This window comes from Abramis brama (assembly GCF_963993115.1).
Source record: "Abramis brama genome assembly, chromosome: 3".
In the NCBI taxonomy this organism is placed as follows: Eukaryota; Metazoa; Chordata; class Actinopteri; order Cypriniformes; family Leuciscidae; genus Abramis; species Abramis brama.
In genome coordinates this window covers 12,490,944-12,506,118 of record NC_139965.1, presented here as the reverse complement: position 1 = coordinate 12,506,118, position 15,175 = coordinate 12,490,944, and the positions used below count along the sequence as shown (strand labels likewise).

At 36.0% G+C, this 15,175-nt stretch overlaps 1 long non-coding RNA gene across 2 annotated transcripts; it reads left to right on the top strand.

Annotated features, from left to right (window-relative positions):
* The first annotated feature begins 1,260 nt into the window (after positions 1-1,260).
* On the top strand, positions 1,261-13,681 carry LOC311078529. Of its 2 annotated transcripts, XR_014605196.1 has the most exons (4): positions 1,261-1,382; positions 2,577-2,668; positions 9,681-11,408; positions 11,523-13,681. It is a non-coding gene; the product is annotated as an uncharacterized lncRNA (long non-coding RNA). The 2 variants fall into 2 exon arrangements; XR_014605197.1 differs by lacking the exon at positions 11,523-13,681 and having other exon boundaries at positions 8,516-10,325.
* Positions 13,682-15,175: the final 1,494 nt, after the last annotated feature.

The window sequence follows — 15,175 nt, the reverse complement described above, 5'->3', positions numbered from 1 at the left end:
CCTTTGATGTAATTTCTAGCGAGAAATTAGTAATTAAATATTCACTTAGTTTTCACTAAAAACATATAGTTTTCACACTCGCTCCATTTTGCTGTTTTTCAGTTTCGAAGATGTTTACAAGAAGTAAACCCGTAGTGTGACGTTTTAGCTTAAAATACCCAGCAGATCTTTTTTTTTTTTTTTTTTTTTACAGCATGTTAAAATTGCAACTTTTGGGGGGTGAGCAAAACACGCCGTTTTTGAGTGTGACCCTTTAAATGCAAATGATCTGGTGCCTCGGGTGTTGTGTAATATTCAGTTAACAGTAAGTTCCAGTTTCCCTGAAACACTGGCTGGCCCCGTTTCAAGAAGAGGGCGGAGCTTCAAGAGCTCGTGCTTCAGTGTCAGGAAGATCTCATCTCAGGGAATGATAATATCAGACCAGAAATATGCTGCATGGAGATAGAACAGGTACAGTTTTGTTTAATTACGGTTATAACTTTGCTTTTACCCACTATTAGTATTAGTACAGTGTTGTAGTAGTAGCGGACCCGTCCGAATGATGGCCAAAAATTTACTGACGACGAGTTTTAGGATGTTTATTGTAGCCTACTTCACACAAAAGATGAAGGGTTTTATTAACTTACTCCAGAAAATCAACGTAAGAGCTGAATAAACACAGTAGCCTATAAGAAGTGCGCATTGAAGTCTCAATTGCGTTGCCTGAACCACATTTGTGTGGCCATTATGTTTAAGATTTTTTTAAATGAAAATGAAAAGAGGCAGAGTGGTGGTTTATAACATATTTTGTTTTATTTGTAGCCTAGATATACATAAAGAGATAACCGGAGTAGCCAGAGCGAGCTGAGTGACGTTGTCAAGTACGCCGCTGTTCCATTTCAGAATTATCGGACTTGCGTCCTCCCTCCCTTCTCCTGAGTCGAACTTGTCAAGTCCGAACTACCAAGGACTCAAGTCCGAACTTTGCGTACTTGGTATTGAGAAACGGCTTCTGTCTCAGACTGAGTACAGAAGCGAAATGAAATTGAGCGGAAGTACGAAGTCTGACGCAGTCAGGCTAATGTTCTTCCGCAAAATGCATACAGTTTTTAACCGCTAGAGGGCCATAGGTTACATCTAGTGTACAATTAATTTACAATAAATATTTAATATGCAAAATGAAAACGTATCGCCCAACGTGGGGCTCGAACCCACGACCCTGAGATTAAGAGTCTCATGCTCTACCGACTGAGCTAGCCGGGCTAGTTATCCGAGGCGCGAGCAGATCTTGTTTACTCCAGATCCACGGCTAAACGCCGAAGAAGAAGAGGTCTTAACGTTCAGAACTGCGTCACTGTAGTTTATCGCGTTCAAACATTAAACATTCAGAGAAAATAGATCGGGTGAGTTCCTAATGTTACACAAATCCGTGCTGCAAAGTGTTAATATTACATTTGTAACTCAATCGCACGACGTCTGCTTTTTGGCAAATCTTCAGAATCTGGATTCGTCTAATTTCTTGTCACCTTTAAATCTCGAGGTGTTTGTTGCTGCAGTTCATGTGAGGCCATTTACGATTCCACAGCTATTTAACAAGTTACTTTTCTTATCTAAGTTAAAAGCAAAGCATGCATACATTTTTTAATTTAGTCATATAGTAGCCTACTAACTTTACTGTATGGCTAAAGTAGCGATGATGGAATGAAGAATTAACGTGAACGTGAATATGCAGATTTAGTTTTACAGCAAGTTGTCCAGCTTGCATATGATGACTAGTTTTTTTAAGCCTCAAACCTGGACACACGGGAGTTTCAGGGTTGTTGTTTTTTCTCTCCATTTCTTTACAGTCTATAGATGGTTTTGACTAATTGTTAACTAATTAGCATTAGTTAATAAAAATACAGCTGTTTATTGTTTGTTCATGTTAGTTCACAGTGCATTAACTAATGTTAACAAATACAGCTTTTGATTTTAATAATGTATTAGTAAATGTTAAAATTAACATTAATAAATGCTGTAGAAGTGCAGTTCATTGTTAGTTCATGTTAACTAATGAAACCTTATTGTAAAGTGTTAATCATTCAATTTGTTTAGCATATTTTCATGTTCATTTATGATGGCTGTATATAAGGATGGCCACTAGATGTCATTACTAATTAACACCCTTCTCTGAAATAGTGATATGAAATATGAGTAGAGTATGAAAGTTAGAACAATTGTTCTGAACAAACTTTCAATGGGTCCTCAAGATAACTTCAGATTGTTTAAAATAAGACAAAACAAGTATTATATTAAGCTAAAGCAAAATTTAAATCAAGATATCTCATACTATTTGGTAATTTTTTTTATATAACAAATATAGATCCTTCTAGTTATGCCAAGCTCTAAAATATTTTATTGACTAGAAATTGTCCACAACAAATATTGTTGTGAAGTGGATAGTGGGAGGGCCTTGAAGTCAGAAAGGTTGAACAAATCTTTTGCTTTGTATTTATTTTAAGCCTAATGTGTAAATATTTTAAGCCTAACATACTTTTAAAACAGGTGTTGGATGCTGAAAGTAGAAGAGGAAAAATGTTCATTGTGTTTGCTTTCAGAAAATGTCCCAATCCCGACTGCAGCATCCTCAGAGAATCGACCTTCTGATGCTCTTCCCCGTCAGGAGAAATGGTGTGATCTCTTTCAGGAGGTATGCATAAAAAAAATTGCTGCCTTAAATTCTAAGTACAATCAACTTGTTTTAATCAATTTCAGCCTAAATTACATTAAACTGACTTAAAAAAATTAGTTGATTCTTGTATAACTTGTAAAAAAAAAGTTGAAAATTGCTTAACTTATTTTGATGAGTTAAAGCAATGGAAAAACATATGTTGTCGTAACTTATTGATCATATATGTTTTTACAGTGCACTGTACAAAATATTTTCATGATGTTATCACAACATTTTGTCTTTTGTCAAATCAACTTAAGATAAGGAATGTGGTTTAGATAAAATAATATTTTGAGTTTCTGTTATTTAAACCAATCTCCTTCATTGTATTAACTAAAATTATAGAGGAACTTTTGATTCTTTCATTTTGATTAAAGAAAAGTATTAACAAAAAGCTTAATCCAAAATGTCATGTGTGTTACCCCAAACTAGGAGCTTGCCCATCGTCTATGTAATAATCTACACTGCCCTCTAGTGGCCATCATTATATACAGCCATCATAAATGGAAGAACCTGAAAATATGCTAAATAAATGGAATGATTAACACTTTACAATAAGGTTTCATTAGTTAACATGAACTAACAATGAACTGCACTTCTACTGCATTTATTAACCTTAGTTAATGTTCATTTTAACATTTACTAATACATTATTAAAATCAAAAGTTGTATTTGTTAACATTAGTTAATGCAGTGAACTAACATGAACAAACAATGAACATCTGCATTTTTTATTAACTAATGTTAATACTAGATAATAAATACTGTAACAAATGTATTGATCATAGTTACTTCATGTTAGTTACTACATTAACTAATGTTAACAAATGAAACCTTATTGTAAGTGTTACCATTTAATGTCTTAATAATAATCATAATAGGGCTACAGTCACTTCTGTTGTACTAACACTTTCCATTGTTATTTGTCCTTTAACATGCTTAACATGAACTGCTTCCGCTTTGAGTGCGGAGACAACAGCGTCTCTGTGGCGCAATCGGTTAGCGCGTTCGGCTGTTAACCGAAAGGTTGGTGGTTCGAGCCCACCCAGGGACGAAATGACTTTTGATTCATAAGTCCTGAGAGGAATTCAATAGCATGACCGAACCAGGTATAGTTGTGATTGAATCTTTGCTGTTGTTAAATTATTGATGCCCTCCTTTTTTTTCCCTGAGAAAGTCAGTTCGCGGGGGGCGGGGGAGGGGGCTTGGATGTGAGACAGGAGACGGGGGGAACATGAAAAAGAGAGAAAAAAGGGAAAAGGAGAGGAAAGGAGAAGGAATTTTTTTATGACTTTGTCCTCCAACACCAGTGTTTTTGAAAGTCTACGTTTATCATAAATTATCGTAAAATTATTGTTCCTATACATTTATATGGGAGTAAAGTTGATCACAAGGTTCCCGGTTCGAATCCCACTGTTGCCTGAAATTAAGATTATTATTTTATGCTGTGAATTGTTTTATCATTAAAAATCACAACTGATTTCCACATTACTCATTTTATTTGCTTTTGTTTTGTACAGACGCTCAAGCAACAACAAACAACTGGTATATGGAGCGAGATTAATCGAAATAATAATTCACGCAAAAGACGATTGTCGTAGCCAAATTTGAAACCTAATTCACATGCACAAAAAACAATTCAGGTGTTTTGTGGTTAAATAATAAACTTTAAAATAATACATTTTAACCCTAGTCCTTCCCTCGGGTCATTTTGAAAATTATTGAAAAATATTTTTATGAATTTGAGGAGTTTTGTGGTTGAAATTTAAAAAAGTAACAAATCCTTCCCTTTCGGGTCAAATTGACCCCCATAGGAATGAATGTAATGCGAGGAATGCTTCAGTACACATAGAAAAACCTAAAAATGCTCAAAATTCAAACTAAAAATGCCAAACCTTTATGGGGTGAGATTTCGGTCACAATTCTGCGCGCGCAAGATCACATTTTGAGCGTGCAAAAGGGCATTTCGCACGCGCGTGAACTGAGTTTTGCGGAGAAATGTTCGTCTCGCAGATAAGAAAATATTGCGGGCGAACGAAAATCAATTTTGCATTTAAAATAAGTATTTGGATGTGCGCGGACGTTCTCTTTCGCGTGTGCAAAGTTTCACTTTCTTGCTCCTTTCATACCAGCCGTGAGCGCTCAAGCGCAGACGGCTCGCTTGCTCAACACAACCCAGCGTTACAATATGCCATAATTCCAGCCAATCAGAGATGAGACTGCTAAATTCTGATTGGCTGGCTTGAAAACCAATCACAAGACTCCCTGCATCACCGACTGCGGAAGAGAACTAGTGCAGTTGAGTAAAGTTGGCAGTAAATTCACAGATTCGATTGTTGTATAACCATCAGGACAGCAGTGATGGGTGAACTAAATTTGGCAACAATACAGTGAATTACAGTGAAGTTATTAAATATTTTTCATAAAAATCATAAAAAAATCACAAATGTACAATTGTATATACAACTTAAAATATATTTTCCCCAAAATAAGTGTTGTTGTATAACCATCAGGACAGCAGTGATGTGTGAACTGAATTTAGCAACAATACAGTGAATTACAGTAAAGTTATTGAATATGTTTCATAAAAATCATAAAAATTATACATTTACAATTGTATATACAATTTAAAATATATATTTTACCAAAATAAGTGTTGTAGTATAACCTTCAGGACAGCAGTGATGTGTGAACTGAATTTGGCAACAATACAGTGAATTACAGTAAAGTTATTGAATATTTTTCATAAAAATCATAAAACTTCTACATTTACAATAGTATATACAATTTAAAATCTATATTTTTCCCAAAATAAGCGTTGTTGTATAACCATCAGGACAGCAGTGATGTGTGAACTGAATTTGGCAACAATACAGTGAATTACAGTGAAGTTATTAAATATTTTTCATAAAAATCATAAAAAAATCACAAATGTACAATTGTATATACAACTTAAAATATATTTTCCCCAAAATAAGTGTTGTTGTATAACCATCAGGACAGCAGTGATGTGTGAACTGAATTTAGCAACAATACAGTGAATTACAGTAAAGTTATTGAATATGTTTCATAAAAATCATAAAAATTATACATTTACAATTGTATATACAATTTAAAATATATATTTTACCAAAATAAGTGTTGTAGTATAACCTTCAGGACAGCAGTGATGTGTGAACTGAATTTGGCAACAATACAGTGAATTACAGTAAAGTTATTGAATATTTTTCATAAAAATCATAAAACTTCTACATTTACAATAGTATATACAATTTAAAATCTATATTTTTCCCAAAATAAGCGTTGTTGTATAACCATCAGGACAGCAGTGATGTGTGAACTGAATTTGGCAACAATACAGTGAATTACAGTGAAGTTATTAAATATTTTTCATAAAAATCATAAAAAATCACAAATGTACAATTGTATATAGGCCTACAACTTAAAATATATTTTCCCCAAAATAAGTGTTGTTGTATAACCATCAGGACAGCAGTGATGTGTGAACTGAATTTAGCAACAATACAGTGAATTACAGTAAAGTTATTGAATATGTTTCATAAAAATCATAAAAATTATACATTTACAATTGTATATACAATTTAAAATATATATTTTACCAAAATAAGTGTTGTAGTATAACCTTCAGGACAGCAGTGATGTGTGAACTGAATTTGGCAACAATACAGTGAATTACAGTAAAGTTATTGAATATTTTTCATAAAAATCATAAAACTTCTACATTTACAATAGTATATACAATTTAAAATCTATATTTTTCCCAAAATAAGCGTTGTTGTATAACCATCAGGACAGCAGTGATGTGTGAACTGAATTTGGCAACAATACAGTGAATTACAGTGAAGTTATTAAATATTTTTCATAAAAATCATAAAAAATCACAAATGTACAATTGTATATACAACTTAAAATATATTTTCCCCAAAATAAGTGTTGTTGTATAACCATCAGGACAGCAGTGATGTGTGAACTGAATTTAGCAACAATACAGTGAATTACAGTAAAGTTATTGAATATTTTTCATAAAAATCATAAAACTTCTACATTTACAATAGTATATACAATTTAAAATCTATATTTTTCCCAAAATAAGTGTTGTTGTATAACCATCAGGACAGCAGTGATGTGTGAACTGAATTTGCCAAAAATACAGTGAATTACAGTGAAGTTTTTGAATATTTTTCATAAATAATAATCATAAAAAATATGAAAAACGATATTTATACAAAATAAGTGTTGTAGTATAACCATCAGGACAGCAGTGATGTTTGAACTGGATTTGATGACACTATAGTGTGTGACAGTGAAGTTATTGACTGTTTTCGTAGTAACGCTTTTCGGGTTTTGCACTTTGCAGACGGTCCCTTCGGATCTGTCTTGCTGTCCACTGCGAGGGAAAGCTCGTTTGGAGGAAAATTAGGTTGTAGCTGCTTGTCTACATTACTACGATTAAAAAGAGGTGTTATTTGTGCAGTAACAACGTTTAGCTCACGAGTTATTGACCCGGGAAGTTCGCCAACTTTACTCAACTGCACTAGTTCTCTTCCGCAGTCGGTGATGCAGGGAGTTTTGTGATTGGTTTTCAAGCCAGCCAATCAGAATTTAGCAGTCTCATCTCTGATTGGCTGGAATTATGGCATATTGTAACGCTGGGTTGTGTTGAGCAAGCGAGCCGTCTGCGCTTGAGCGCTCACGGCTGGTATGAAAGGAGCAAGAAAGTGAAACTTTGCACACGCGAAAGAGAACGTCCGCGCACATCCAAATACTTATTTTAAATGCAAAATTGATTTTCGTTCGCCCGCAATATTTTCTTATCTGCGAGACGAACATTTCTCTGCAAAACTCAGTTCACGCGCGTGCGAAATGCCCCTTTGCACGCTCAAAATGTGATCTTGCGCGCGCAGAATTGTGACCGAAATCTCACCCCATAAACCTTTACCAAAAAATTATTTTCTAATGTCTACATGTGTATCTGAATGCATCCTGAAGGAAAAACTGGCTTTAGGACCATGGGGAAACCGCTCATTTGCTGCAAATAGTGGCAAGAGTCATGAAATATCATGTTATGTAATTTTTTTCCCACAAGAGGTCGGCAAAGACACCCAATGTAAGATATTTTGAGCTGAATTAAAAGGTTTAGGCATAAAATTGTAAGTTTTTTTTTTAAGTTGAAAGAATGTGAGGAATGTGCTTACATTACTAAATTACTATTTATTTATTATTCATTGATTAAATATAGTATTTTAAAGGTAAATAAAATAAAAAACTCCAAAAAAATATTATCAAGGTGAAATATAATAAGCTTTCTGGACAGAAAAAAAAAAAATTAAGTATAATTTTAGGGCTTCGGGTCATTTTGACTCGCGAGGGAAGGATTCAAAATGTTTTGTGGACAATTGTACATCTGTGAATTATTTTGCATTTGTGAAACGTATTTTATGAATATATAATTTTATTTTGCGCACGTGAATTGCTTTTTGTGCTTTTGTTTGTGCACATGAAGTTAAGTTTCAAGCATGTGAATTTGCCTGCGCATTGTGCATCATATCTTTCACAGGAATTATTATTGAGACCAATGTGCCTCTATAGGGGTCGATTGGTGTGTTTTTTCGAAATGTTTACATAACAAATGTTTAATGCACTAAGAAGTTAAAACTATGCGCCCAACGTGGGGCTCGAACCCACGACCCTGAGATTAAGAGTCTCATGCTCTACCGACTGAGCTAGCCGGGCTTGCATCCTGATTATTTTAACTCAAAATGCCAAAATAAATGTTAATGATTTTCACATTCATATTTTTTTTAGATATGTTTCCTCCATATCTAAAGTGGATCTATGATGATGGATGAAAATGGATCTATCTATGATGGATGATCAACAATACAAGGAAGAGTCTCGTGCTCTACCGTCTGAGCTAGTTGGGCTAACCGTAACGCTTTTAAAGACCTTCTCCTGAGCTCCTCAACTAGACAGCATTTTTAACCACAAATTGCTAAATAAATACTTCAGAAGCTCTTATAGGTAGCAGGCAGAAGAAAAGGAACCAGGTTCTCAGTGGCGGCTGCTGGTATTTCAAAGAGGGGAGGCTCATTTTCGGCCTACATCATAAAAATTGTCCATTTATTTATACGAAAATTCTGCCCTACGTTCCTTTTCAAGAAAATGCTCTGTGACCCTGTCGTACCAACTAGGCGTCTTTTCCAGTGACTTGACCACAGTATCAGTATCAGTATCCACAGAGTTAGGTATAATTTTATAAATGTTATAATATAATAAAGGTATAAATAATAATATAATACAGTATAATAATACTACTACTAATAATATTTTTTTTAATTATTTAAATTATTAGTTTTTAATTATTACTAATGATAATATAAAAATTATAATAAGTAATAATATAATAAAGGTATAAATGTATAATTGTGTAAAATGTATTATGAAAATTGGCTAGCAATTTCGATAAGCAAATACCAAGAAATAGGTTGCAGCAGTTTGTCTTTCTACTACACTTGAAAAATCCGCGATGGGACTGAGCTCGAACAGCTTCAGCATCAGCGACTTTTTATTGTATGAAATCGCTGTCAATCAAAAGGAGACGCAGCCTTTCGACAGACCCTCCAATCATCACGCAGAAGCCCGGAGTCCAGGCCAGCCCACTCCTCATTCACCCCCAGAGACACTGAGCGTCCGCAGGCGGGACATAATCGCAGCATTTATCTAATGACTGTCTAGTTTCGAAGCACTGAAAAAAACTGTTCAAAGCAGCCCCATTGAAGTCACGCTGGGCTTCAACAGGGAAATGCACTGTGACGCTACGGGAATGTATGAGAAGGAAATCGAGTTAGCCGACCTGCTATATGTTACTGAATCTGTATATGTAACTGAGATGAATGTTTTCTAATGCATTTTAGTCAATAAAATGTTACACAATAGTACATATTTGACCATTCATTTTTTGACATTATAGAGGAAGCCAAGCTCCCCTTGCTGTCTTGAAGAAATCCCCACTGGCTGATAGACATGAAGAGGAATCGACTCCCATCCAAGCCCACCCTTTATCGCTGTTTAAAGATGGCATTAGAAATGATATGGCGTGAATGACGAATGACGCCGATTTGTTCTTCTCTTTGATCTGTGTGGATTGTACCCTACTCATCCTGTCTAGCCTGATATCACCTCATCCCAGAGCTCAGCCAGTCCTCCAGCCCCACCACTGCTAGAAGCTTGCAGAACCTGCGCCGTCTCTGGAGATGCCCTGCCAGAATGGTGAGCCACAGATCGCGCAACCATCTCCAGCACCTGTGCCAGAGGAACCTGCGGCTCCACCTCCGGTCTCAGTTTCCCTCGTTCCATCTCGGCCTGTCAGCTCTGCCCTGGCTCCTCTCACCTTCAGCTCCACCAATAACCCTCAACCAAGTGACTCCACCGGGTTCCCTCGTCCCACCGGCTCCCCCTTGGTCAGTCATCGCTCCACTTACGCCATGTACATCCGGGCCCTCCTCTATGCACTCCTTGTTTGGTCTACAGTATGTTGCATGTAGTTCATTCCCTTCCTGTCCTATAGTATTATTTTAAATGAATTACCCTCATTAAACTTCGTACTGGAACTTTATTCTTCATCTTTGTCTGGCTTCCTGCAACCACCCGTGACACTAGCCACAGTCTTAGATGAAATCAACTGAAGATAAAAGACGACATTAAATCTCTCAAAATATAGAGGAGTAATAAACAACTCCACAAGCAGCATTTCCAGCTTCACTTATTATTAACCAGATTGACTTTTTTTTTTTTTTTTTTTTTTTGAGTTTTGCAACATATTGGACAACTAGTAGTCAATAAAAAGAACAGTCCAAAAAAATAAATAAAAATCTTATTAAAGTAAACAAATAAAAAATAAAAGCAGAATACCAAGCAGTCAAGTGATAACATTATCACTTAATGCATTAAATCATATCTTAAATAATTTGCCTTCTGATGATCGGTTGCTTATTTGGTCATGTATGTGCTATATTGTCTTTGCCTCTATTTGTCACAGCAGTTGTGCTTACAAATGTAAACATTTGTCACCAGGGCCGTCGCTAGTGGGGTGAAAGGTGGTGACAATTATAGGGGCCCCCACTGCCCAGGGGGCCCCTCAAAATCCAGCAGTAATACTATATAGGCCCCTGTTGTATGAATAATTCTAATATTTATATTAGTTGTATGCCTGAGATTTAAATGAAAACCACAAAAACATGCAATTTGGTTAAATATTCTTTTCCAAATATTCTCTTACCTCCCTATAAATGGTTTAGTCCGATCTAACGTATTTATTAATTATTCAGTTAGTGACAAACATCAGATGGACCCAATCAAATTGTAAGTCCCACCCCAGCTCGTGAACAGAACCAGTCAGAGTTGAGGCGGCAGTGCCTGAAGTTAACGATGAAGTTGGTGGAAGAGCAGGAGATTGACTAACAAAATGTGGGGGAAAAGAAAACATAAATTAGGATATCAGAAACTCTATGAAAAGAAGGAGAGGGAGGCCAGGAGAGTTGTTGTATCCCAGTCGATCAAGACGTTCTTAAAGACAGGTTGCATTGTTATTTCGCTGGGAATAAGAAAACTACCGTCTACAGCCTGCCGGGTAGGCTACTCTTCTCAAGCCCCTGCCCCAATTTTGTCTCAAAATGTATTGTGCCCCTCTCTGATAAATGTAAATAATAATAATTATTAAAATAAATATCATAATAAATAACAATACAATTATACACCATTGCCACGAACAATAATAATACAAACAAATATTATTTTATTTTTTTGGCGGAAGCATTTGGCGGAGGTGAAGTGGCAGTAGACGGATAGCTATGTACGCAGCAGTTCGCCGCGAGTCTTCAACTGCACGGGCAGCAGTGGCGGAGCCAGAGGGGGGTCCGGGGTGGCACTGGACACCCCTGACATGCGATTGGCCACCCCGGGTGCCACCCCAAAATTTTATTTGCTACTGGCAGTTGCTGATGCTGATTTAAAAAAAAAAAAATTACGTTCGCCGGCAGCGCGGCGCGCGCGCAGTTTTCAAACGGACGAGCAGAGGACGAGAGATGGTTGCAAGATACCGAACTTCACCGAATAAGAAAACATCATATTGAAGTAAGTTTTTAAGGTTTAGCATCAGGGTGGTTTGCTCCGAATAGCCTACATTAGGCCTAATACACGCATATGCAGTACCTTGCCGTTACAGTATACAAATGTTCTAGCTAATGTGAGGATAGGAGATCAAAACGCAGGCAAAGAAGAGCAGAAACAAGTGATATCATAATGCGATCACTATAGGACTATGAAGCTTTATGGGTGTAGGGTGTTGATGGACTCGATCTACTGTGTTTTGATCATCATTATGAATCTGATCTAGATGTAGTCTTTGATAAAAATGCGATTTTCTCAGCTTTTTGCTCATGTTGCTTTTTATGAAACTTGCCAACATTCAAGTGTTGATAAAAAAAGATGCACAAAGCTAGAATAAAACAATTTTTTGTCTGTTCATTCTTTTGGTATGTTCAGATATTCATACAACAAAATATTCTGGGGTGCCATGAAATTGTGAAAATTACCAAAAACACCATTTTTTTTATAGGCTACTGCGAGAAAGAGTTAAGATAAAAATGTTGGTAATTGGATGATGATTAGAATATAAATATGATTGGAATCATATTTTAAATTTGTCATATTTTTGAACAGGGTCAATTAAACATGAAAAGAAAGGGAGAGATATCAGAGTAGCCTACTTTTTAAATAAGCACAAACATAGTCCAGTCATTTTATGAAAAAAGGTTGAACAAATTGCAACAGAAGCAAACTCAAATAATTTTGTATCCTCAATATGTCCTGAGTAAGGAAAAAAAGTCTAGAAGAATCCCATTAGGGGAAAGTTTCGAAAACTGTTTCTGGGGATTCACTTTTTATTTTACCTTTTGTCCTTTGCATTCTCCTTACCATTGTCTCCTGTTCTTCCCTCAGACTCGTCCCCCAGAAACAGTCCCAGACCCAGTCCCAAACCCAATCTCTTGCTTCTGTTGAGTTTGCTTCTGTTGCAATTTGTTAAAGGTTGACCCCCATTTTGGCTTAAAATGACTAACAGGCAGATCAGGTGCAAACAGACCCCAGCCCTTGCATCACCACTGGCTAGTCAGAGTCAGTGTGGTCAGACTTCAGGACCAGCAACAGGTCAGAGCATCTACCAGACACAGGCAGTCAATCACATACCCAATTCAGGAATTTAAGTTGAGATGATTTTGCCAGATTAAAAGGATAGTTCACCCAAAAATGAACACAAAAAAATAATTATAATTAGAAAGAATAATTATAAATTATTATAAAGAAAGAATTACGTTGTATTAAATCTTCCTAGGATAAGATTTTATATTGATGGGCAATACAATTGTTTACATTTTTCAAGTACAATTAAAAAAACAGTTTTTTTTGGTTGTAAATGTGAGTTTTTTTGTAAATAAACGCAGCAGTTCATAACAGACACATGCGGTATCTTATCTCCTTGGTGCTTAAGCTTTGTTTTCTGCAAATATTTTGGATGTTCAACACTTATAGACACAAACAGAGTGACCCAATTCCTTCCATAAGCTTTTCCACTGTGTGTGTGTGTGTGTACTGTGTACCCCCGAAAGTAGCAGTGGCCACCCCCTGGCCACCCCATGTATAAAACTCTAGTTCCGCCACTGACGGGCAGCAGGTAACATTAAGCTAATATGGAAAAGTTACATTTATCCTACCATGCTACTGTAAAAGTTGCGGCAGCATGTGAGTTATGCTTAACAATCATAAAAATATAACTCAATTTCAGCCGCATTCTGAGTCTGACAATGTCATTCGTTTTTGTCCAGGCCATAGTAAGTGTTATTAGCTTGGGGAAATACATCTAGTGAAAGGAAATTTTAAGTCCATGTCAAGCTCTAAATTGTAAGGAATTTATATCTTTGATTTCATAGTACACTTTACAATAAGGTTCATTTGTTTATTATTCATATTAACTAACATTAACCAATGAGCAAAACAAAGGGAGCCAACAAACTCCCTTTTTATTGAACTCTAAAGTTTAAAGAATTAGTAGAACTAAAAACATTACAGATCATGTACAAAGTAAAAAATCATCAATTGCCAGAAAGTATCCAAGAGTTGTTCACAGAAAGAGAATGTTAACATGACTTAAGGGGAACTTGTATAATATTCAAAAAGAACCAAGTAAGGACCAATGCAAAACCATTGTATTCCAGTTAAAGGTGTAAATCTATGGAATAGCTGTCATGGGGAACTAAAAAATATGTGGGACAATTAATAAGTTAAAGAAACTATTTAAAAATAATGCACTGAAACTAGAGATGCACCGATTACAATTTTCTGGGCCGATTCCGATTTCCGATTTTTCATTAAGTTTGACCTGCCGATACCGATTTTAGCCGATTCCGATTTCATTTTTTCTAACCACTTTACAGCACACACAAATATTTATTTTATATCTTTTCTGTAATAGAACATTTTACAATTTGCATAGTTCACACACATCTAAAGTGCAGTGTTATGGAAGAACCATTTCCTTTTCACATTCAATTTTTTTATATATGTATTTAACAAACTAAACGTCTGTATGAAAACAGGGAATGGCAATAAAATAATATATAAATAAAAAATAAAATAATATAGCCTTGCAGTATAAAGATATGTCTCAAAGCACACACACACAGGCCTATTGCAATCACTTGTACAAACTGAATAATAAAACAAGTTTAAATGGGTACATTTTCTATAAATATTAGTCTTCGTTTTCTTTTCTGACATAGCCTACTCTAGTTCTTGTTAAAACACGCAAAGTCTGTGCATTTTGGGCACTTTTTTGGTGAAACCCTATTTAGGCTATTTTGTCCATCGAAAGTGTGCTTTCCCTTTAATTGAGCGTGAGCAGTGCAGCAAATAGACTCGGCGCCGAAACGCGCTTCACTGCTCGCGACGCTCCTGCTTGACGCTCACGCGCTGCTCCTGCTACCGTTGTGAATGCACTCATTGATTAACATGCACGCCGAAAAAAAAATACGCGCTTGCGGTCTGAACGGACGTAATTCACGAGGTTTTCTACATGTGTGTACCGTGTGCACGTGTGATGCGGATGTTGCGCGATGTTAATCATGCGGCGCCCGAGTGCATTTGACCGGCATAAAATCGGCATTTGTCAGACTGACCGGCCGGTCGCCGGTCACGGCCGATCACGTGAAAATCGGCCAATTCCGGTCACCCGCCGATCAATCGGTGCATCTCTAACTGAAACTATATGAAGCCATTTAAAGAATGATAAATGAACAAGCTGATTTTGTTGTATTTGGATTGTGCAACGGTATTGCATAGGAAATACTAATATTTTTGTATTCTGTTTATATTTGTTTGTTAACATAATGATGTAAGACAATAATTATTTAT